This window comes from Sprattus sprattus (assembly GCF_963457725.1).
Source record: "Sprattus sprattus genome assembly, chromosome: 12".
NCBI classification, from domain to species: Eukaryota; Metazoa; Chordata; class Actinopteri; order Clupeiformes; family Clupeidae; genus Sprattus; species Sprattus sprattus.
Genome location: NC_137910.1, coordinates 20,428,845 through 20,454,564, shown reverse-complemented (window position 1 = coordinate 20,454,564; position 25,720 = coordinate 20,428,845).

Sequence of the window (25,720 nt, the reverse complement as noted above, 5' to 3'; positions counted from 1 at the left end):
GGTCCTACTCTCCAACAGCATCGACACTCACACTCTCTAGGTGACTCTTCCCATGCCTGCTCATTTTTCACACCATCTTGCTCACGCACACAAGCACATACATGTATACATTACATACTGTGTAGCAATACCCAGGTGGTATGTATTGTAAAAAACAATCAAATTCTATTTTTTTTATGTTGCTTGGTGTTAATAATGCAGAATATACAGGCACATGTTTATATTGATTCCATGTGCATTGTGACAAAGCCAGACCCCATCAGTCATGCTTGTTCTCTGGTTCTAAGAAATCATTGTAACATTCATGTCTCCACTTGTTTGAAATAGACATCTGAATAGAAAGAGCACTCCCTCTGCGTTTGCATTATAAAGGTATAATGGGAGATTGTTCCTCTCATTATGAGGGTCGGTTGTGTGCAGTCGTTCGGCCATTTTGGGAGTGATCCTACTCCAGTTTGACAGCAGGGCTACAGAGACCTTCACAAATTCTATAAAAAGATGTGCTATGTCTCATTACCCACGATGCCATGCTGCACAAGGTCACAGCTCCTTTGTGCCAGTGTGTGTTTGTGTGTTTGAATCTGATTGTGGGTATTTGTATGTATGCTTAGCAGTTGGATGTGTTTGTGTAACGAGAAAGACAAGGAGGAGGCATTTGTGTATCTGTGTGTGTGTGTGTGTGTGTGTGTGTGTGTGTGTGCGTGTGTGTGTGTGTGTGTGTGTGTGTGTGTGTGTGTGTGCGTGCGTGTGAGTGGCTCTCTGTGTGTGTGTGTGTGTGTGTGTCTATGTGTGTGATTACAATAATTGTGCCCCTTGGCTGTATGCCTCATGTCTCTGAGTGCTTGCATACATGCTGTTTCTTATTGTTGTCATTAATACAAACCATATCAGCCACAACACACATCCCACACAGAGCAGCAAGCCTATGACACCTGACTGATCCCAGTCGTCTCATGTGCCGTGAATTATTTCCCATAGACTTCAGTTCATTTCTCACGACAGAAGCTTGCTGGAAGGACATCATTACAGTGGAAGAGACTGCATATTTGATGCTGTATTATCAGGCAGGTCTAGTACCGTGAAATGATGAGTGTTTGGTATGTAATTTGGTGGAATTAGGGATGGATCCATTTTAAACATCTACCTTAAGCTTCAATAAGTGTGTGTGGGTATGAGAGAGAGAGATATTTCTACAGAGTGCAAAGGCTCAGGTTTCAGACTTAAGACAGGAAAGGAGGAATCTGAAGTCTAGTCAAACCAATGCCACTGTTCAAACTTGTATTTGATCATCCGCATTTCAACGTGATCCTGCTCATCATCCAGCTTCATGGATTTAAAGTGACTTCAATGGTCTCTGCCTGTATGGTCATCATTCTTTCAACCCACAATTCCCAGAGCCTTTCCCTCTGAAACACACACACACACACACACACTTTTTCATGCATATTTAACTTATGTCAGACAACACACTTTTTAAGCAAGTGTTGAACTTCTGAACTCCCTGTCACACACACTGAATCTATTCAAGCAGGTTGTCCAGACTGTCAGCACCCGGACATCAAAGGTGGGACCATAAAGAATTTAAAGTGCAAGGGGCCAGGAGTCAGATGCTGGGAAAACTGACCTGGCCCCTTCCACAGTCTCCATGATGGAATCTGGAGTCATCCATCCATCTAGTAATTCATCTCTCCGCCTCTCCATCAAGCCCCTCTTCAATCCATCCATCAACCGCTGTGTACGGTCGATCATTTTCCCTGCTCTCCTCAACCCCCTCTCCATTTTCTCGCGTCCCTGTGGGTCCTTGCGGTGCATTTCTTAGATAAGAGGCGGAAGATGCGTATTTCGCTTTCACAGAATACGTGAGAGGTCGAGGAGAACTCAAAAAGATTTCTCTTATCAGGAGGAAGTGGCTACATTAACTTCTAATAAGGGATGAGAATTGATAAGATTTTAAGGATTCCTCTTGAACTAAATATAAAACTGACATTCTTCTGTAAAAATTAAGTTAAATTAAAACTTACAAAAATTACAATGCTCCTTCCTTTTTTTTAAATGGTATATGAACTGAGCAGCCAAAAATGAAACTTGCAGGGGCAAATACCATGAAGTCTGCAACCATCAATTGTTTGGATCATCAACAATTCTGCATGTCTGCAACAATTCTGCATGTCTGCTTTCTCCGGTGTGATACGAGATCATTGTATTTTTTCCTGCCTAGAAGAAAGGACGGGCTAGAAGTGCACAAGACGTGCTAGCTGTAGCCTGTGACCAAGATAGACTACCAGCCTCTGAACCTGTCTGACTCTGAACGTCATCATCAGCTAAATTGGATGAAAAACTGTGTCCCGGGAGAATCAGACATTTTCCGGGACAGGCTACAGAAAAGAAGGACAATCCCGCTAAAACCGGGACGGGTGGCAACACTATGTTGGACACTGTCATATAACTGACATAGTTACGCTAGCTTAGCTATAGAATCTTCCATTTTCAGCCCCCTTCTTTGAGGCAGAAGTAGTGTTTGCCTCCCCTCTGTTCTTTTAATGTGGCTTTATGTCAGTTAAGCAAATTCAGCGATTTTGTTAGTGCCATTGGTTTCATTGTGTAAACCAGCTTTCACTATATAAATAATCTCCATTTCCATCCAATTTTGACGTTCAGAATAATAAGATGACGTTTAATAATGGGTTAACACTAGCCTGGATACCAGACAGAACTTAGCCCCGCCCACAAGATTTGAGGTCTGGAAGTTCGATCTAGCACTGCTCCGTTGGGGAGAAATGATCAGATTTCAGAAACTGATCTGACCAATCAAAATGCCAGGGCGGGCTTTATACGATGATGGACAGATGATCAACCGTAACGTAATCAACTACGTCACCAACGCTTGGGTTGAATTCGTATTCAACAAACATGGCTGCCGCTGGAGAGCTAAAATTTGGGGATTCAAGTCTGTTTTAGAAGACATTGACAGCGCATTCATTTTGAAAGAGGAACAGAGACATGCTATCAAGGTATTTGTCGATCGAAAAGATGTTTTTGCCGTCCTTCCTACGGGATCCGGTAAAAGTTTAATGTATCAGCTGCCCCGATGGTCATACTACGTTGCTCTGACTGGTTCTAGGTATATCCAATTGAGCGAAGAGGCATTTTTTTCCCTGGTTCGTTGAAACACGCCCCATAATCATAGCCCAATGGAGCAGTATCAGACTCATATTCTGACTAGAATTATGAGTATGACATCGTCAGGCTAGGTTAACACGACAACGCGAACGTTTGCGGAAAGCACACGCCCTCTGATAATTAACACCGTTATAATAAAACATTTCTCAAAACTGGACTTTCAATCCAAACGTGAAGTGATCAATATTGGGAGACTAATGCCGGAGCCAAAATGTATGCTTAAAACGAAGGGACAGAAGAAAACTTGATCGACTTCACACAATAAAGGCAAATTGCTTCACACAGTGTGGTTGTGATCACTTTTGAGTAGTTTACCTTGGCTAGTAAGAGATGAAGCGGCGACGTAAGCTGAGCTGCTGCATGCATGAACACATGACATTCCTGTAATGTAATTCAATTCTGTGTGTTCAAATGCTTATTCATATTTGTTGTATTTCCTCCCTTTACACACGTTACAAGTGGCATAGTTGTCATTCTGTCGTGTGAAATAGAGCCAAACTTTAGAACGCTTCTCCCTAGTTGCCATGTTTGCTGCAGTCTGAAGAAACTATAAAAGGTCGCACATGCGCAACGGCACAGAGGACCGTTAGCAGAACTGATAAAGAATTTGGCTGACGATTCCAAAGAATCAGTTCACTTGGAACCGGTTCTAAAAAAGAACCGGTTCTTGATTCCCATCCCTACTTCTAATACACCTGGGAGAAGTGACCCTCTGAGGGTACAGTGATGGAGGGGGAGAGGGAGATCTCATGGAAGGGCAACCTTCTGGTGAGGATGCCCAGTGTGAGGAGATGTTCAGTGTGTGAGTGTGTGTGTTTGAGTATGAGAGAGTGTGCGTGTGTATGTGTGGGTGGGTGTGTGGGTGGGTGGATGTATTGTACTTCCTCACTGTCACTGAGTAGGTCATCGCTGTCCTTTGGGCAGTGGAACATCACCAAAAATATCTAATGTGCAAAAAAAAACTCTAAAGTGATGGTTTGAGACACCTGAAAGATAGCCATTACAGCAAAGACCTTGCCAATATAATGGACCGCTTGAATGCAAGGAGGAAGGTGGACTTTTATGTAGATGAGGAAATCTCAAAGTCACACGGACAGCTGCCGAATGCCCTGGAAAAGTTCCTCACTCCCCTTAGACAAAATGGCCGCCCCCTCCTGTCACTCACCTTGCGTTTCAAAGTCATTCGGGAATGGAGGAAGAGGATGGAGGAGAATGGTAGCATTTGTAACTCTCTGACTGTTCCTCATGCATTCTACACACAAGGCATAAAGTGTGTGTGTGTGTGTGTGTGTGTGTGTGGGTGGATGGGGGGGCTATAGGTGTTTTGCATGCTAAGGAGCTCTGTAATGACCCTAAGGATATATTTGTGTTCTGCTTGCTCTGGGACTGATTACTCTTTCACACATTCAAAGCCTCCTGTGGGGAGTGTTTGTGCCATAAGCAATGGTTGTCAATGCACCTTAATATGGTCGAAATGCTATCTCATAAAATAAATCAAATTTTATATTACTGGGAATTAATAGGCTACCAGGGAGAGCAAGCAGTATTTCTGCTGTTGTTTATAAATTATAACAGGAAATGGCTTCATTTTGAAGACAATATATTTCAAAGTTCTGTCAACGTGGTTTGCTTTGTTATTTTTGAGTTTTTGACAATTAGCAGATTTATTTGAAGTAATGCCTTGGAGAATAGTATAAAGTAGAAGTAAAAAGAAATGCGACTTGTGCAGCATTTCATGATTGAATGTGTTTTTGTCTCTTCATTGATTCGTTCACCATGTTTAAAGCAATCTGTAACAGAACAGCACAATAAGCTCTCAAAATACCTTTGTTCAGAACCCCACCTCTTTATGGAGTACTAATGATGTCTTATTGTTTTCTAATGAGTCCATTTTTGTTTAGACGGAGCCACTTATTTTAATTAAGGCTGGCAGCTTTCCTCTGGAGCCTTAATGGCGTCTGACCTGTGAATCTATGAGGACACCTCAAGGACCTCTTTTCCAAAGTGAAACTTTCAAAACAATTACAGCCCTCCCTGTGAACAAATAGGTGATTAATTACTTCAGATATTTACAGTGAACACAGCCGTCAGTCAGTTGCTTGTGCGTGTGACTACAGGAATGTGAGTGCATGCAGTGTTGCTTAAATAGAAAACATGGACAAAAGTTGAAGACCACTCCTCAGAAAATGTACTTGTTTCTTTGGAACACAGTGATTGCAACAGAAATTAAATTAATTGCATGAGATTACAAAAGGCTGATGTGAGGATGACGCAATCACATTTAATAATGACCATCACGCGGTAAACACGTCATCACGCCACATTTTGCTTTGTTTTGCCCTTTTTTTAAAAACCCCACAAGAAAGCGTCACAGAAATGTCCACAGAAAAAAGGACATTTCTCAAGAATGGTCTTCTGTTCGCCATTGTATATGTATATTTATATAAAGTATAACCCAGGTGTGTGTGTGTGTGTGTGTGTGTGTGTGTGTGTGAGAGAGCGAGAGAGAGCAAGAGAGAGAGAGAGAGAGAGTGAGAGAGAGAGAGAATTTTTTGAATTTGAATTATCCTTTATTACAAAAATTCAGTTTTACATTATATCCTCAAACACTCACCACCACCAAAAAAAAGAAAAGAAAAGAGAGAACACTATGACAAGCCGAGTGCAAACACTAGTTCTTCATTGATCACTGAGCACACTGCTCCCTTTTAACACCAAACATTTTCAAAAGCAGCAAGATTACTTGTGAATTTGTCCATTTGTATCCTTGATTTTAAAATTCTAAATAAAACAGTCAAAACATCATAATCAGAGTCCTGATCTATTTTGCTTTTCCTACTGATATAGACAGCCATTTTTGCGTTACCTAAAATGAAATAAATTAGTTCTCCTTTGAACCTGTTCGCATTACAATGTTTAAATCCAAGAATAAATATTTGTTCTAAAAACCGCTCATTAAACGCCCTGAAAAGGCTGTGCAATTTTTTTTACAAAGGTAATAGTCTTAAACAATGTAAAAAAAGCATGAAATACTGTTTCTCTTTCTGTGCAATCCTGTGTGACATCTGGATTCAAAACAGTAATAAAAGAATTCATTGCCACTATTCCATGGAGCACCCTCCATTGTAAATCCCCCATTTTTTTTGTTAGTGGCAGTCGGTACAAGGTTCGCCATTCTGGCTTTACAGTATTCCTTAGATTTAATACACTTCGCCAAGGTGCATCAACTCTGCAGCTTAACCATTTCTTGTTTAAAACTTTGACACAGTTCCTGTACATAATTTTGCCACTGACTTCAACCATGTCCATTTTCATACATTCAGTAGCGTATAGCGGGGAAACCTCACATTCATTGATTCTCGGGATAAAAGTCAATTTTGGAAAAGGATTGGTTGCGTCTGGACTAGTGCTGTCAGTTTAACGCGTTATTAACGGCGTTGACGCGAACCCATTTTAACGCTGTTAATTTTTTTATCGCGCGATTAACGCGTTGTAAAAAAAAAAAAAAACGTTTTTTTTTCTTTTTCTTTTTAGATTAGTTCGTTCGTTTTGCCCTCCCAAACTGTTTAGTAGGCTTACGTCACGTTTGAGTGAATGATGAGCGCGATACGGTGAAATGGATGATAAAAAGCTTCTGAATAGAAAGTTTACCTTTAAAAGTTGTGTTGTGCAAAAGAAGCGAGCTTCACTGTTGTCTGAAAATGTCAACAGGCAGCTGGTTGAAAGCACAGAAGTAGTTGGCTTACCTTTTATTGGTAACCTAACTGTTACGGTTTATTGTTTTTGAAATAAGAGGCCTGACTTCTATGTTCACAGCAAACTTGAAAAAAACTAATATTAAGCCATGGTTTAACTGCACTGTAGGCTGAGTCCTTGTTTATCTTAAATGTGCACTTTATAATTTTATTTTGTACCGCCCTGTTTGTCAATGTTGTTTTTCAATCAAATAAAACATTGCTTAAAGCAAGCCAATCCACTTTTCCATGATAAGAGCATTAAAATAAATTAAAAATGATGGAAAAAAATAATTGAAGGGACATTTAGAATAGATACAAATTTGCGATCGTGATTAATTTTGATTAATTTAATCGCGATTAATTTTGAGTTAACTATGACAAAAATGTGATTAATCGCGATTAAATATTTTAATCGTTTGACAGCCCTAGTCTGGACCCATCAGTCCATTTCCATAGTCCTTTAGTACTTTGTGCTCATCTGGTGTTAAAACAGACCTCAATTTATGTAAGACTTGGCCCATTACACATATAGATCTCAAACCCATCTGAGACACTAAGTTGTCAGCATTTTCAAGTGTGGGTCCACATATGTCCACAAGTTCATGTAAGGTTTTTATTTCTCTCTGGCAAAGTCGCGTATGCAGCAGTGCCACAGGTTATGTCCAGCCTTCCTCCATGGATAACCGGCTCTCTTAAAAGCCAGTGTAGAGATACATTCTCTTCTTGTTTTTGTATTTTGAATAAGTTCCAAACTTTGAATAATCCTTTATAGAAAACAGGTAATCCAGTTGTGTCCAATTTAGAAGGGTCCATCAGGAACAAGGATTTATCCTGTCCCAAACCCCCCACAGTATGTAGAATTTCACAGGCCATCCCTCGCCACGTCAAGTCCTCTGGCCCTGTAAGTAGGCGCTGTATGAAATTCAGCCGGAAAGCTGCACCTCTGCTGGCCAAATGAATAACACCTTGTCCTCCCTCTTCTTTAGGAAGATATAGGACACTTTGAGGAACCCAATGTAGGCGGTCCCAAAAAATGTCAATTAGAAGTGCCTGCACTTTGGCTAGAAGGCCTGATGGTGGATCATGGCACATCAATTTGTGCCATAAAAAGGAAGCGACAAGATTATTTATAATGAGGCAACGCCCTCTGTAAGACAATTGTGGCACCAACTATTTCCATTTTTTCAAACGGCCTCTTATCTTTACCAATGCACCGTCCCAATTTTTGTGCATTACATCCCCCAAAAAAACACCAAGATACTTGAAACCTCCCCTTTTCCAATTAAGCCCATCCGGAAGCGTTGGCAAGGAACCTGCCCACTCTCCCACTAAAATAGCTTCACTTTTGGTCCAATTGACACTGGCTGAAGAAAGGCATTTCAAATCTTTAAAAATGTTATTTAAAACATCTATGTCTCGCTGTCCATTCACCATTACAACAAGGTCATCAGCATAGGCTGATAGGCGTAAGACACTTTGGCCCAAACAGACACCAGACATTTCATCTCTTAATCTTTGTAATAAAGGTTCAAAATAGAGAGCATACAACATACCTGACAAGGAACAGCCTTGTCTGATGCCTCTTTCCACTTTAAAAGGTGCACACAATCCGCCATTTATTTTGAGTAGACTCTCAATGTCACTATACAAAATCTTTATCATTGCAATGAACCCTGAATTAAATCCAAAAACCTCCAGAACCTTCCATAAGTGTGTGTGCTCAACTCTATCAAATGCCTTCTCTTGATCCATGAAGAGAAGGCCGACTTCTTTCTTTAATGTGGTGCAAACATTCAATGAATCTCTTATTAGAAAGATATTATCAAAAATGTACCTACCTGGCACACAGTACGTCTGATCCACATTAATTATTTCTGCCATTACTTTTCCTAGCCTCGTGGCTAGCATTTTAGAAAAGATACGGCTGTCAATACACAGAAGGGACAACGGGCGCCATTGTATAAGCTCAGTCAGGTCACCCTTCTTGGGCACCAGGGTCAGGACTGCTCTGTGACAACTTTGGGGGAGTTTTTCCCCTTCCACACTGGCCTTCAACATGTCTAACAAGTCCTGCCCTATGACTGGCCAATAATGCTTGTAGAATACTACAGGCAGCCCATCAATGCCAGCTGAGCGCCCATTCTCAATCCCCATGACAGCATCATGCAGTTCCTCCAAAGTCAGTGCTCTATCAAGCCTTGCCGCTGAGTCTTCTGTCAGCTTTGGCAAATCTTTCAGGAACGCATCACTCAACTCCTGTTTCTCTTGATATTCATTTCTGAACAGGTTTGAGTAGAATTCTGTGGCCCTCTTCCTCATATCAGAGGTCTTAGTTATTAAAGACCCTGTTTCAGAGCGTAGGGCATGAATGAGTCTCCTTTGACCATTCCTCTGTTCAAGACCAAAACAAATTTGGAAGGAGCATCCATCTCCGAAACATTACGGAAACGTGATCAGATCAGAGCGCCCTGTGCCTTTTTTTCCAGTAGATCATTACGTTTTATTTGATTTATTTTAATTTTTCCAATATAATTACTTTTCTTAATTGGATAATCTGTGGTATCTACCATGTGGTATCTCACTCTCAATAAACATTTCAACGTCAGGAAAGTGATCATCAATACGAACGTTGCGCGTATGTTTAGTTTTCAGGAGGAACGACTTAATATCCACTACTGTGTAGGTATCGCTTGAGAAGCCACTCATCCGCAAACTGCACGTTATACTGCAGTCGGAGAAATCACTCTCGCTTTCACCATCTGTTAGACTGTCATCTAGCTCGCTCTTTTTTGTTCTCCCACGCGTACGTGGTCTCTTCCTCTTTTGAGGAGCTGGAACTTTGAAGAGAGTCCCCTCAGTTTCCATTATAGAGCTTGTTCCTTCATCAACGTTGTCCAAGTCATTATTATTAATTTCAGCGATTGAGTTAGAGCTGTTTTGGGTGCTCTCTGTGTCCTCCTCTGGCTCAGCGCCAGCGCTAGTTAGTTCAACGGCTTCTGCCTCTTTCTCAGTGTTCCGATAGTCATTAAAAACGACCACTAAATCGTCAATACCATTGGCCTTCTTCACTAGTTCAGTTTCCACAGGTGTTGTCTGGGCATTACTGGCTTCTGTTGTTTCACCATCAGTAGATACAGTAGTTTTATCAGTATCCTTACTCGTATTTGCGTCTGCATTACCTGGGGTTTTCCGGGTATCGGGACAAGCTCTTGCGAGGTGTCCCATCTGTCCACAACGAAAGCACTTCATAGAATTTGTCGTGACATATATGACAGTTGAAGTTGTCAACTTTCACATTTAGCGTTAGATCTAAATCCTCATTTTTAAGCACCATGAAGACAGAACGCCTGAAGGATGCAATGTGCTTTAACAGTGGGGATTTACTCGCAATGGCAATCTTCTTAATTGGAGATATCAGTTTACCATATCGTGAAAGGGTATCCGACAAGACCTCATCACTAATAAAGGGTGGCACATTTGAAATGATAACCTTTTTAGAAGGGGTAGACAGGGGCAAAACAGCGATGTAGTCATTACAAATCCGGTTTCTACCAGTGAGTTCGCCATTACCACCGTCCTTAAGAAAACTACAGTGGCATTATTCATCCTTGCCGTGGACAGCCGGACACAATATTTTCATGCTTAACTATTTCTCCAAATGCAAAACTGCAGTCCTCAACACTGGCAGTCGTAGTTATTTTGACGGCATGCCGCCGTGTAAGAAAGCTAAAATCCTCCATACCAAAGGCAGTCCTACTCCCAAGGAGGAAGCAGACGCCCAGGTAAACAATATACGATGTTAACCTACTCTACGTACAACTACTTATATCTCAAAGCTAACGCACACAAAACAAAATAAACATAGAAGATGGAAAGAAAGATAGAAAAAAAGAACACGAGCGTTTTGTGGAACAGCGTCCACGCTCACACTCACTCACTCAACGCACCGCCCACTCGCTCCCAGCATGCACTCAGCAGAGAGAGAGAGAGAGAGAGAGAGAGAGAGAAAGTGTGCTTGTGGTACGCATGCAAGTATGGGTGAGTGGCCGTGTCCATGCCAGTCTATGTATGTGTGCCTATGTTTATGAATAGATTTTATTCATATTGTTTTGTAAGTTTGACCACAAAGCTAATTGCAGCCTTTGTGACACCAATCTTCTTCCTACTTCACATTTTTCTTTCATCTGCATATCTTTCTTCTTTTCTCTCAGCCCACCTTTCATCTCCACATTATTAAGTTTTGAAAACAGATTTGATGGCAATGATTGGATTGATTGCGGTGAATGAAGAGGGTCACTCTGATTTCCTCAGGTATCAGTTGTTCCTGGGACATGAAGTATCTCCAAATTATTGTAAATCTTGAGCCTGTGATGTCATTCACATACGCCTTCTGACTCAAAATCCAAATTCATGCCAGGAGCAGGTACATTGCAATGCACAGATGCCATGCAAACTGCCACTAGATATAAATCCACCCATAACAAGCGTGATAAAGGGATAACTGTATAATACAATTGTTGTAGGCTAATGCTCAGTAGTGCTTTATTTGACTTTCCTGTTATTTCTGAGCTAGCATTGCTAGCTGGCTGTATCAAGTACTGAAGAAGTCGGCAAGGAAACAGGGAGACACAGAGAGAGTTGACTTTTAATGGTCTGGAACACATTTGAATCTAAATCAATGTATATGCGTCACTTCAATAGAAGTATGCACTAAGGTGCCACTACAGTGTGCTTAATATTTGTATACTTTATTGTTAGACATTAATTCTGTTAATATTTCCAATGAAATAAAAACGTCCCCGACCCCGTTCATATTATTGTGCCTTTGTTAAGAATCAACACAAACCTGTAAATGGTAGTAAAAGTATAAGATGGGGTATCATGAAGGAGAGAAATGCTTTTTGCAAAACTTTGTGTTGTTCCTGGAATGGCATACACGTAGGTCCTGGAAAGGCACATTCATATTGTCCTAAGGTCAGCATTCATGTTGTTCCTGGAACGCCACGTTATTGTTGTCCCAGGAATTACATATTGTCCCAGGGAGTATATGATTGCGCCTCTATGAATGTAGGCCCATGTGAATAACATCACAGGCTCAAGCTCCACAATGATTGAGGTTGAGGTACTTCATGTCCCTGGTACAACATAATAAATGTCATTCCAGAAATTCCTGATACCCTAGGCAATCAGGCAAGCATTTCTAGAAAGCGTTGTCTAACCACCATCGCAATCTTGGTTGTTACAATCATGGTTCAGTGATTTGGTGTTTCTCAAAAGCAAAGTTGCAAAGTTGGGTGGTTGTAACAATTGCTGGAAAACAGTTGTTCGAAGCGGCGTTCCTGGATATTTGCTATATTGGCTGTATTTGCGATGCAGCTACTACGGTTTTCAGACACAGTCATAATTAGGTTGCCATCTCAGCCAGCGCTCCAGTAAACCACTGTTGTCCAGCAAGGAATTTCCTCGTTATTCTTGAAATGCAACCCGGAGCGACCTCCGATTTTCCTCCTTCAATTTTTTTATGTTATATGGTGTGTTTAATTGTTGATGAAAAGGCATTTGCGTGTTTTTCTGCTATGTTCGCTGAACTTGCTGTGCCGACGTTATGTGGTGTTCCATCCAGCACAGCCTGTTCTAATCTGGGAACTAATTGTGAGGATAAATGCATGTGGATTTGTTTACTGGTCCAGATTGCTAGAAGAAAACACAGCTAATCAACGGAACAAGGGGTGCGGGGGGTTGGGGGGGTCGTCATCAGGGCCAGCATCCTCCACAATTTATTTCAGCCCAATAACACCAACTGAACGTGAGGTTAGAAGAAGGCTTCAAACCTCCACTATTGAGGTTTTTGTAGGTGACTAGTTTTTTTTGTGTCATCCTCAAATTCACAAATTACATGGCCATATAAGGGACAGATAATCACAGCTATCAATTCCACCAGCCGCTGAGTAGTTTTGTGATTCAGTTCACAGTTGCAATATTCCTTATTGCTGATTATATTACTTAATACAGAGACAATTTGAGCTACTACGTACATCCTTGTTCTTAAGACACAGACACAGGTTTAGGTTCTTCCCAGATATGTCACCCTCTGGTACCTATTTTCCAATTGTACGCTCACCCTCTCGCAATCATTCACACAGACACAGAGTCATTCATATACGCACATTCATACACAATGTGAGAGCTGGAAAGAGTGAAAGTGAATAAGAGCCAGAGGTGTTATAAGTGAAAAAAAAAATGTTGGATCTTCAGGTTCCTAAGAAAAAAAAAATCAATCCTTAGTATGGCTATGATGTAAAGGCGGGGGCACTGACTAGGCACGACCACACCCTCAAAATGGCCAATAGCAAAGTAGTGCATTTTCAATAAGCAATGACAAAATTACAGAAAACTATAAACGCTTCAAAACAATTGCCAGAACAGTGATTTTTTCAGAGTTGGCTTTGGATGGGCAGATGATTCCTCTGGGTGGGCAACACCTGGTGGAGACACTCCCCTGATAAGAGTGCTTTTCCTCCCCCCTCGTAACACCATTATCTCAGCTGGAGTCTATACAGAGGGGACTTTGTTTTCAACCCAGAGTTCAGTGTGCTGAATGTCAAAGAGAGAGGAAGAGAGAGAGGGAAGGAGTAAGAAAGAGGAGGGGGGGGGGCACAAAGAGAGTGTGGTGGTGGTGGTGGGGGGCTGTGGGGGATTGGAGAGGGAGAGAGAGAGAAGTGCGGATAAGAGGAATTCATCAGCCAGGTTGAGTAGCCTCTCCACCTCTCCTCCTCTCCACTTCTCCTCCACTCCACCTGTCACCTCACCCTGGCCAGCAGCTGTGGTCGGAGCGCGCTCAGTGTGTGAGATATAGCCTCGCGTGCCCAGGGTAGCCAGTGAGGCTGGTGCTTCAGCTTCTGAGAGCCCGTTCACATGCTGACAGCAAAGCAGACCCTCAGGCAGACATCGGATGAAAGAGTGGGGCAAATACTACAGCTCAGATATAGGAGGGAAGAGCGGGGCAAATACTACAGCTCAGATATAGGAGGGAAGAGCGGGGCAAATACTACAGCTCAGATATAGGAGGGAAGAGCGGGGCAAATACTACAGCTCAGATATAGGAGGGAAGAGTGGGGCAAATACTACAGCTCAGAAAGAGGAGGGAAGAGCGGGGCAAATACTACACCTCAGATATAGGAGGGAAGAGCGGGGCAAATACTACAGCTCAGATATAGGAGGGAAGAGCGGGGCAAATACTACAGCTCAGATATAGGAGGGAAGAGTGGGGCAAATACTACAGCTCAGAAAGAGGAGGGAAGAGCGGGGCAAATACTACACCTCAGATGTAGGAGGGAAGAGCGGGGCAAATACTACAGCTCAGCCATAGGAGCAGTGGCGTAACGTAGTAAAGACGGGCCCAGGTGCAAGATATTATGACGGGCCCCCCTAGTAGACGCAAAAAAAACGCAAACAAAAAAAAACTAAACAAAGGTGTTTGTTATCAATATAAATAGTGTTTAATTAATCAATCCTACATATTTCAGAAGTGATGGGTGTGTACACAATGAACTAAGTCTCATCTGATTCTCAGCAGGAACAATTCTTACCATCATTTTTTAGAAATTAATAAAAATAGCGACCACTATTTACCCCACTTGTATCCTAGTAATCCTGCCCTACCCTAAGGTATGTAGGCTATAACTTGTCTTGAAATGTATATCACAATAGCCGTAGGGTACCTGTTGCATGGTTGCTGACACACCACTAAGGGCAGAAGCAGCACTGCTGATCCCAGCTGAACTACTGCACTGCTGACTCCATGGGCTGGCGACTAATGGACGGGCTAGTTAAAGGGCCAAAAAAATCTAATTTAGGCAGCTTTGCCGCCTACACCTACTGATCTTTTTTCTCTTGCCCTTTTCTACTTCCACTCTTGTGCTTAAAAGGCTTTGTTACGAGTAAAGTTGTGCTGTGCTCAATGAACTTGGCCATCAGACCTTCGAATTGGTTTGACTATAGCGTATTGTATTGTCACATGATCAAATAGAGACTTGACATTGGACAACAACATAGATATTACCCAGCAATCATCATTGCTAATCACAAAAATACCAAAGAAAATAAAAACGTATTCATTTCATGGAATAGTTTTTTGTTAGTTTCTATAGTGTATGTAGAATAAGCATAGATTCAGTTATAAATTGCTACTTTTCCCCAAAAAATAATAACAATCATGACTGAAATAAGTTTAACCTTTCAAGTGTATATATAGCATTTGACATTGCCGTCAGTTTAAAAACAGGGCTCATTTGGACATAATCAAATCTGAACTGACAATCAGAATGGGCCTGACGCTGTACTGGAAGGTGAGGGGCCCGTCGAGCGACTCGTGTATTTCTTTGGGCCCGGCTACGAGGCCCGGAACCTCACGGGCCAAGTGCAACCGCACCTGCTGCACCCCCTATAGTAACGCCCCTGCATAGGAGGGAAGAGCGGGGCAAATACTACCCTCCGACACAGGAGGGAAGAGCGGGTCAAATACTACAGCTCAGACATAGGAGGGAAGAGCGGGGCAAATACTACAGCTCAGATATAGGAGGGAAGAGCGGGGCAAATACTACCCTCTGACACAGGAGGGAAGAGCGGGGCAAATATAGGAGGGAAGAGTGGGGCAAATACAAGAGTGGAGGAAAGAGATAGTGATTTGACAATAACATGGGAGGGATAAAATGTAAGAGTGGGAGAAATGGAGGACAGCGCGGAAAATTATGGGACAAGTAAGGAGAGAAGAAAAGAGAAAATCAGACACAGAAAGGGAATGGGAAGTGGGGGACAGTAAGGGAAAATGAGAGATGAAGAGAAGAAGAAAGCTGAAAGAACGTTTGGCCAGGATAATGGCTTGGTCTTGTGGAAGCTTCATTTCACTTCACTCTGTTGAGTTTCTTCTCCTGGAGGATTTGCTGTGCTTGTGCTCAAGAGCTGCATGAAAAGGGATGTTTCATTCTTCACACGACCTCATGCTGAATGTAATACCGTCTGCATTGTGTCGATACCTTTTAAGTTAAATCCAGTTTTAATAACCATTACATCTTAAATTTACACAGTATTGGACCAAAGTCTGGGCATATTTACAATAAACATTTAAAAGCAAATCCTTAAAAGAGTGATAAACCCTGGTCACTGTGTTTCATTGAAAAGAATGTGGATGAGAAACTGTATTGTGACCCCTGTCTACTACTACAAAACATTACTTCAAAAAATGTCTAATTAAATTTAAAGCCCCATTATGCAACAATTATACTTCAGGATAAGGGTTAGGATAAGCAGTTTAACCTTAAAATAACAGCTTAAAAAAAATTGGGCCGCTACAATGACTGTTAATATGGAGGATCGCGTCCGTGCCATTGTCATACGAGGGTCCATAGGCATATAACTGCGTTCTGTAGTTTTGCCTGCCGCAGCCCACCGCCCTGACTTGTTTACCTTCTGCCGATCTAGTAAGTAGCTTATTTTGCCGTCTTGCTTTGTCTTCTGTTGCACTTGCTTGATGTTTGACTGTGTAAGGACAGTCGTTGAGTAACTCGTTTGTCATAATGTCAAAGTCAGCACATTTCAAGAGATTTCGTTAGTTTTAGCTGCTAGCATACCTTTAGCGAATAGCTATTGATCCGTTGTGCTGCTTTAAGATCGTTATTAAAAGCTTGATTAAATTTGACATGGGTCTGACTCTGTTAATGAAGTCTGAGTGCACCAGAAAAATGGGATGTATCTGTCTCTTAAGCCAAAGATAAAGGCAGATCCTCAGGGGTAGAGCAAAGTTGTGCAGATAAACAAAAGAGTTTAGAGTGTGATTAAGTACACATTAACCGGATTCAAAGTTGCATTTCTACTTCTTTGTAATAGACCTAAAAGTCAATGGGGAAAAACATCACACTTGCTCAAAGACGATACGATGTGGATGGAGAGCCTTATTCCCAGACCTGAGAGGCTTTACAGGGTGTTTATATAACATCACGTAAGTATTTGTCCCTTATGTCAGTTTGAGTCTAAGTTACCAGTGGCTGCTTCACTTCCTTGAATTATAAACTCACCACATAAGCGTATTCGCACACAAAAATACACGTAACATGAAACTTGCATTCGCCCTCAGGATGTATTCATCCTGTGCACACTTATCTGTTTTTTTTGCCAAGGCGGTAATGGCTGCTACAAGTGTCTTCACAAAGGCACAGGCATTCACAGACAAAAACACAATTCATTATTCCCTTTTAGTCGAGATTTTAGCTGTAGTCATATGAAATGCAAGAATAGGAAACATTAATTATGTATCCATTCTGTCAGTACTCCATGTTAAACACCCAGAGAGAGAGAGAGCTTTAGTTGTATTCCTCTTATTTGGTCTGTTTCTCCCTGTCTCCCTGTGTGTGTGTGTGTGTGTGTGTGTGTGTGTGTGTGTGAGAGAGAGATAGTCCAGGCAAAATAGCTCATTTTGGAGCCAAAAATTGAATTAATTGTAAAATATTTTTTTTCAGCATAGATCATTTCTATGAGGTATCCAGAACAACATACTAAAAGTCCTAAGAAATCCTACTTGAGGAAATATGTTTAATTCTCATCAATCTGAGATGTGTGCTAATAATGCATAGCAAAAATACACCTCAAAAATTTAATTTTTTTCCTTTACTCCTATCAAACTAAAACTTAGCACAATGAAAGTACACATGAAAATTAAAATGTTTTGTATTACAAGTTTCTTTGAAAATGAATTTTAATATGCAAATGAGCTAATCGAATATGCCCAAAATACACCCAATAGGCTTAATTTTTTTTCCTTTACTCCTACCACAATAAAACTTTACATAGTAAAAGTATACATAAAAAGTTACTTTTTTTGTATAACAAGTTTCTTTTGAAATGAATTTGAATATGCACATGAGCGTCACACTTATTGAATATGTCCTGATTGCATAGGCAGAAACACCATACCCCTGGCAGGTACTACCAAGCCAGGCAGTTTTCAGGTTAGAAGCCACATTGCCATCTCCCATTGGCAGTAGGATGATAGGATGAAGATTGGGCCGATGTTTTTGTCATACATATGAATGGTGTTTCTGCCTATGGACATATTAAATAAGTGTGGAGCTCGCATATTGTGCATATTCAAATTAATTTCAAAAGAAACTTGTAATACAAAATGTTTTACTTTTCATGGGTACTTTCATTGTGTTCATTCAAGTTTCATTTTGATATTAGTAAAGGAAAAAATTACATTTTTGAGGCATATTTTTTACCATGCATTATAAGCACACATCTCAGATTGGTGAGAATTAAACATATTTCCTCAACTTGGATTTCTTAGGTCTTTTAGTATGTTGTTCTGGACACCTCATAGAAATTATCTATGCTGAAAAAAATCTTTTACAATTAGTCTGTCGTAAAACGCTATTTTGCCTGGACTAAGAGAGAGAGAGATAAAGAGTGAGAGAGAGAGAGTGTGTGTGTGTGTGTGTGTGTGTGTGTGAGTGTGTGTGTGTGTGTGAGAGAGAGAGAGAGAGAGGGAGAGAGAGAGAGAGAGTGTGTGTGTGTGTGTGTGTGTGTGTGTGTGTGTGTGTGTGTGTGTGAGAGAGAGAGAGAGAGAGTGTGTGTCATGTGTATGTCTGTCTGTGCTTTATCTACTCCTGGAAGAGAGAGCATGGAAGCCTCGTGCAGCCACTGACTTTATCAGACCATGTCTCACTGGCTCTCGCTCCAGCAGATAACATGTGACCACTGAGAACACCTTCTGCAGGGATGATACCTGTGCCCACATATTAGAAAAGGCACTCAGGATATTGTTGTTGTGTGGAGCACTGCCTATAACAGTGAGTTAAATGTGCTCGGCCAGCTGAACAGAGCTGACTGGGGAGCAGTAGTGTGCGGTGCTGTTGGGGAACGAGAGACAGAGGAGAGGAGCTGTGTGTGTGTGTCCGGTCTGATAGATGACTTTGATATGGTGGATTCATAGCCTCTCAGGAGCTCGGGTACGCTGTCTGTGGGTTAAAAAGCCATTTAACCATATCTGGGCCGTATCTGGGTTGTGTCTTGGCTGTGCCGACTGCCTTGTCTGTACCTGCTGTGTCTGCTCTCTGCTTGTTCCACCATCCCACTGCAGACAGTGTTGGGAAAGTTCACTTTCTACCTAATTCATCTCATGTCACTACATTTCTACAGCAGAAAAGGACACATTTCTATGAACTGGAATAGGTTCAATACCCAATACCCTTGCCCTTGCGCAACCTAAATTCAGTTACTACAGTTCCAGCAGACACGTCTCTGACTTGTCTCTCATGTAAATGCATTGGATAGGCACTTCTTTGTTTTGTGGTGTCAAGTAAACTTTCCAAGTGGGTACAAATTTTGATTAAATTAAACAACACAATCTGTTCATTTTGCAGTGTCTGCCCTTGGAGCCCCAGTAATCAGTGATGCAACTCTGTACTGTAATCTTTGTTAATTGCAGCTCATCATGACAACAGCGTCCAGCGAGTTTTCAACACATCACAGATTTCCTCTGCGTTCTGAAGCTTTAGTCGACAGGAAGATATCTATCTATTTTGCACACCGCCTAATCTCACTCTTCCACAGATGATGAAAGCTTTCTGTATCAATAAATATGAAGATGTATGGAGGATTATGGTTTATCCAGATGATCCCTACCTTTAAATAAGCATTAAGCTCCACGGGTAGCCATGATAACTGTTGTCCTGCTTAGTCAAATGTCTCATTTATTATTATTCGTGTGTGTAAAGATTGGTATTTATTGACAGGTTTTTCAGTTCAATGCCTAGATAAAGGGCATGCAATTTGTCCACATCCAGCAAAAAGCAATACCTGCCGCAGGCCTTGGGCCTTGGGCAAATCCTTTCAGTCAGTTTCCCACCCCATCGGCTGTGTTTTATTAACGCTGACCATCTTTGATGTAACTTCATAAGACACCTCGTTATCCTATCATAACTCAATGGCCCTATTTACACTTGTTTTTAAAATGGCAATCGTATCACTTTGGATGTGTCTCTTGGATAGCCGAGACGCATCGCTGTTTATACCTGTGTCTATCAGGTGTCCAGCTGTCCAGCTTTTCAAATTTAGCATCTGCCTATGTTTCATTACTGCCTTGTTGGGAACGCCATCAGGATGCATTGGCATTTACACTACAAAAGATATGTGGTCAAATGTGTCCCAGAACACCTCGGCAAATGGTTTGAGCATTCGGATCACAATGCATCTTGGTGGTCTTTCACACTGGTGTTAAGCCCTATTCACTTGTGATCCGATCGCCCAAGATTTTAAAACCAAGTGTAAAAAGGGCCAAAAATAATCATCTTTTGTATATATTCACTTGATTTGTGTGACCGACTCCCAGACTCTTCACATACCCATCCTACTGAGAGCAAGCTGTTGAATTCCTCCTTTATGCACTGTCTTGTTGACCTATTACTTATAAGAAAAAGGTGTTTGCACCATCACTGGCTACAATTAAGGATTTTTGTATAATGTATAACAAATACATTAATGACCATTAATACAGTATACAACAGAAGTGAGTACACCCCTGTGCAACATCACTTAAATGTCAAATGATTCAAAATGCACCTCTCAAATAATTGCATTTATTTCTAAGTACGCAAGTAGAGCATGTCCCCTTATGAAAAATCGTACTTTAGATTAGAATCATACTTTTGAAAGACTTAATTGAAATAGTAGAAACTCGATGCAACACATGTGATTACACCTGGCCACATGACTGAGATGAAATTGAGTAAATCTGTGATTTCCAATAAGTCTGATTGAATGCACGTGGTTACATCATGACAGGTGAAAACCAGAACTTTCTCAATTTTGGACCTATGGGCTGTGTCCATCTGCATCATGGCTTCACCTGGAAAATAAATAATTGCCCGAGAAATTGAGAAATCTGATAGTGGGACTTTACAACGATGGAAAAGGATACAGGAAGAAAGATGACCAGCTTAAAATGATATGAAACACAGCAAGAGTAATCAGGAGGTATAGAACGAGCCATAGTTCCTCTAATCAGAGCACCCTCCTAAAATGGTGCAGACGGTGCTTCAACAATCTAGCTCTGAAAAACAGACAGGCAAGTGGCACAGGGGTTATCAATGGAAATCTGAGTTTCTGGAACGGCTCAGACAGTGTGAAATGCACTGCATAACATCAAACGCTGTGGACGGCGTCCAAGAAAAAAACCTTGCTCCGGCACAAAACTGCAAGATTAAATTTTGCTGAAGAACATGAAAAGAAGCCTGATGAATACTGGAGGCACATTCTTTGGTCCGATGAGACCAACATTCATTTGTTTAGGTCAGGTGGGGTCCAGCGTGCTTGCCGTGAACCTGGTCAGGACTACCACAGTGAATGCATAGTCCTGTGAAACACTGGAGTGTAATTTACACTGGGCTGCACGGGAGTGCAAAAGGTGTTGGGGAGATGACATTTATAGATGAAGATGACATTTATAGATGACACCTTGAATGCCTGTGGACATACCAAAACCCTGGCTGACAAGATCACTTCCAGTTGCCAGAAGCTTGACAGAAGAGGAATATTCTAGCATAATAACAATCCGAAGCACACTGCCAGAATATCGCAAGAGTTTCTAAAGAAAAAGTGAAAACTATGACCTGGCCAAGTATATTGCCTTACTGGAATCCAATAAAACACCTTTGGGGTATTTTAAAGAGAAAGATTGAGCAGCAAACCCCCTCGGGCAAAGTGGCCCGAATTGCATCCGTCATCAAATATAAACGTGATATGAATAAAGACATACGAAGCATTAAAAACATTTCATATTTGAATCTCAGTAATGAATGGTGTACCAACATTTGTTGCTTTAAGTTCCAACTATGGGGCATTATTAATTTTACTTAGAAGTAATGCAAATACTAAAAGGTGATCATTCATTTGACATTTAAGTGATATTGCACAGGGGTGTATTCACTTCTGTTGTACACTGTATTTATTAACACTACTTAAATAAAGCATGGCAGATGAAAAAAAATGTTTTGCTTTTGTGGTGATCATTTAGAAATGATTCAAAGTTTATATTTTGCATTTCCAGTGTTTACAAGGGATCTAGGAGTAAACACTTACATAACCACTATTGTAAATGTCCTATATCATAATATTTGTTTCATTTATAGGATGTGGGTTGTATATCCTCCTTGATTTCCCATCTTCATGGATTTATACACATGTAACAAAATCAAGGGACCCGTGTGTACTCATTATGAAACTTCTGTCCACATTGTTATCAACAGAGGTATTCTTCGGCTTTCACAGAACAAAGTGACCACTGGTACGGATTCTGTAGCGATAAGATTGGCACTATTGCTGTGGATCCTTGTCAATAGTCCCTTAATAGCCCGCTCCCACTGATGATTCATGCCCAATTTGGTATAGCGGTTAGCATAAGCACTTAACCTGTGTTTGACTGCGGGTCAGTGCAAGATGCCAGTGTAAGTCGCTCAGGAAGAAAAGCATCTGCTTAACACCTCACTCTTACCTTTAATCAATTTTACGATGTCACACAGTAACTGACTAAACATATGGACTATACTGACTGGCTCGTGGGGGTGTGTCGATGTGCCCTACTTCCCCCGCATCACCCCAGCTGGGTCAGTTACCATCCTTTTTATTTTCATCGGGAAATGACAGCAGGCCGGAATCGAACCTGTGTCCCCGCGGGCATTGTAGCCCGTAAATGAGGGGCTTATTAGCAATCATTCTTTTGACCCTCTCCACACCATGTCCCCTTATGCTATGGAAGGGGATAAACCCATTTCGCAAGAAATCTATGGAAAAATGAATCCGTGGCAACAGTAGATATGCTATTATCATGGGGAAAAAAACATTCTGGACCGATATATTCAAACTAATGAAACTGAATGTAATTCCAGTACACTAACTACTGTATAATTCTGGTTCCATAGCTGGTGCCTTTACAAACACATTTGCAAGCTGAATACATCCTGAACATCCTTTTGGGCGTTGTGGCAGGAAGAAGGGATAAGCATCTGGTGCTTTGATGTGTATATAAATACAGCCGCGGAAAAAATTAAGAGACCACTTCAAAATTATCAGTTTCTCTGGTTTTACTATTTATTGGTATGTGTTAAAGTAAAATGTACATTTTAGTTTTATTCTATAACCTACTGGCAACATTCCTACCAAATTTCAAATAAAAATATTGTCATTTAGATAATTTATTTGCAGAAAAATGACAATTGGTCAAAATAGCAAAAAAGATGCAGTGTCTTCAGATCTCGAATAATGCAAAGAAAACAAGCTCATATTCATTTTTAAACTACACAATACTAATGCTTTAACTTAGGAAGAGTTCAGAAATCAATATTTGGTGGAATAACCTTGATTTAAAATCACAACTTTCATGTGTCTTGGCATGCTCTCCACCAGTCTTTCACATTGCCGTTGGGTGACTTTATGCTACTCCTGGCGCAAGAATTCAAGCAGCTCGGCTTCTTTTCATGGCTTGTGACCATCCATCTTCCTCTTGATCACATTTCAGAGTTTTTTTTATGGGATTCAGGTCTCGAAATTGGGCTGGCCATGACAGGGTCCTGATCTGGTGATACTCCATCCACACCTTTACTGGTCTGGCTGTGTGGCATGGAGCATTGCCCTGCTGGAAAAAACACTGTCAGAGCAAAAGGAAGCAAGTTTTTCTTCCGGGACAACGTTGTACTTTGCCTGGCTGAGGTTTGTAAAAGACCATAAGGATTGAACCAAAGCGGACTGGAAGGTCTCCTAGTTCGTCTTCTCTGATGAGTCCAATTTTCAGCTTTGCCCAACACATGGTCGTCTGATGGTTAGACGGAGACCTGGAGAGGCCTACAAGCCACAGAGTCTTGCACCTACTGTGAAATTGGACTCATCAGAGAAGACGAACTAGGAGACCCTCCAGTCGGCTTTGGTTCAATCCTTATGGTCTTTTACAAACCTCAGCCAGGCAAAGTACAACGTTGTCCCGGAAGAAAAACTTGCTTCCTTTTGCTCTGACAATGTTCCCCAACTCTGAGAAGTGTTTTTTCCAGCAGGGCAATGCTCCATGCCACACAGCCAGGCCAGTAAAGGTGTGGATGGAGTATCACCAGATCAGGACCCTGTCATGGCCAGCCCAATTTCGAGACCTGAATCCCATAAAAAAAACTCTGAAATGTGATCAAGAGGAAGATGGATGGTCACAAGCCATGAAAAGAAGCCGAGCTGCTTGAATTCTTGAGCCAGGAGTAGCATAAAGTCACCCAACGGCAATGTGAAAGACTGGTGGAGAGCATGCCAAGACATATGAAAGTTGTGATTTTAAATCAAGGTTATTCCACCAAATATTGATTTCTGAACTCTTCCTAAGTTAAAGCATTAGTATTGTGTAGTTTAAAAATGAATATGAGCTTGTTTTCTTTGCATTATTCGAGATCTGAAGACACTGCATCTTTTTTGCTATTTTGACCAATTGTCATTTTTCTGCAAATAAATTATCTAAATGACAATATTTTTATTTGAAATTTGGTAGGAATGTTGCCAGTAGGTTATAGAATAAAACTAAAATGTACATTTTACCTTAACACATACCAATAAATAGTAAAACCAGAGAAACTGATCATTTTGAAGTGGTCTCTTAATTTTTTCCGCGGCTGTATGTGTTTGTGGTGTTGGGGTGATCTTTGACATTTTACTTTCAAAAATAAATTCAGTTAGGCTACAATTGACACTTGAGTATTCTACTCATTTACTTTTAAAAACTCAAAACCTTTGACATCATCAGAACTTGAACAAGGAACATTAACATTCCAAATAGCTGTTCCTCATACTCAAGCCCTCACAGATAGTGATAAGACAACATAGGCAATAAGGAATTGTTCAGATGAAAATTGATGGTGCTTGTAACTCCATTGAGGGGGAACGCCGAGACAAGAATGAGTGGCAGGGGCCCGGTTCGCCATCGTAAGGTTGTGGAGCAGGAGGACATGGTTCTCGGGGAGGAGACGAAGCCGCTGGAGTAATCGGTGGATTAGGTGGAGGTGGCGTGACAGCAGTCTGAAGCTGCTATCCCTGAGAGGAGAGATTCTGTAGCACTGCTACTATGGAACACTTCAGCAATTTCTTGCTGGTGAGTGCCAAGAAGGGAGCCTTGTTTCTCTAAAGCTGCCTTTACTGAATCCAAATCTGCTGGGTCCATGTTTTGGCTGGATTATTTCTGTTACGGCCGATGAGGCCAGGGATGTAAATACAGGACACAAAAGCAGACACAATAAAACAGAAGCTGAGCAAAGAGAGTGGTGTTTAATGGAGTCTCTTTCACAGGCAGCCAGGCAAACAGTCATTAGTCAAAGAACAGAACAGAGTTTTTAATCCAATCAGTCAGTTTAAACAAGGATAAAAGAGAATTTGGCAAAATCTAGCCAAAACCAGAGCGTGGTCAAAAACGCAGGCAGGGTTCAGACACTAGGCAAAAAATGAAAAAGCACCGAGATCCAGAGCAACAGGCATAGTTGTACCTAGAAAAACAGTCTGAGTCCAAAACAAGTAAACGCACCAGAACAAGAACACCTGAGCAGAAAACAAAGTATAAATTCAGCAAATTGGCTTCGTCATCCCTCAGAGAACCAGGAAGCTATGGTGACAATCTGGATATCAATTATAAAGTAGCATTCTGGATCAATTGTTAATCGCTTACGATATGCTAGCGGCTAAAACTAACGAAACCTCTTTGACTTTGACATTATGACAAACTAGTTAGTCAA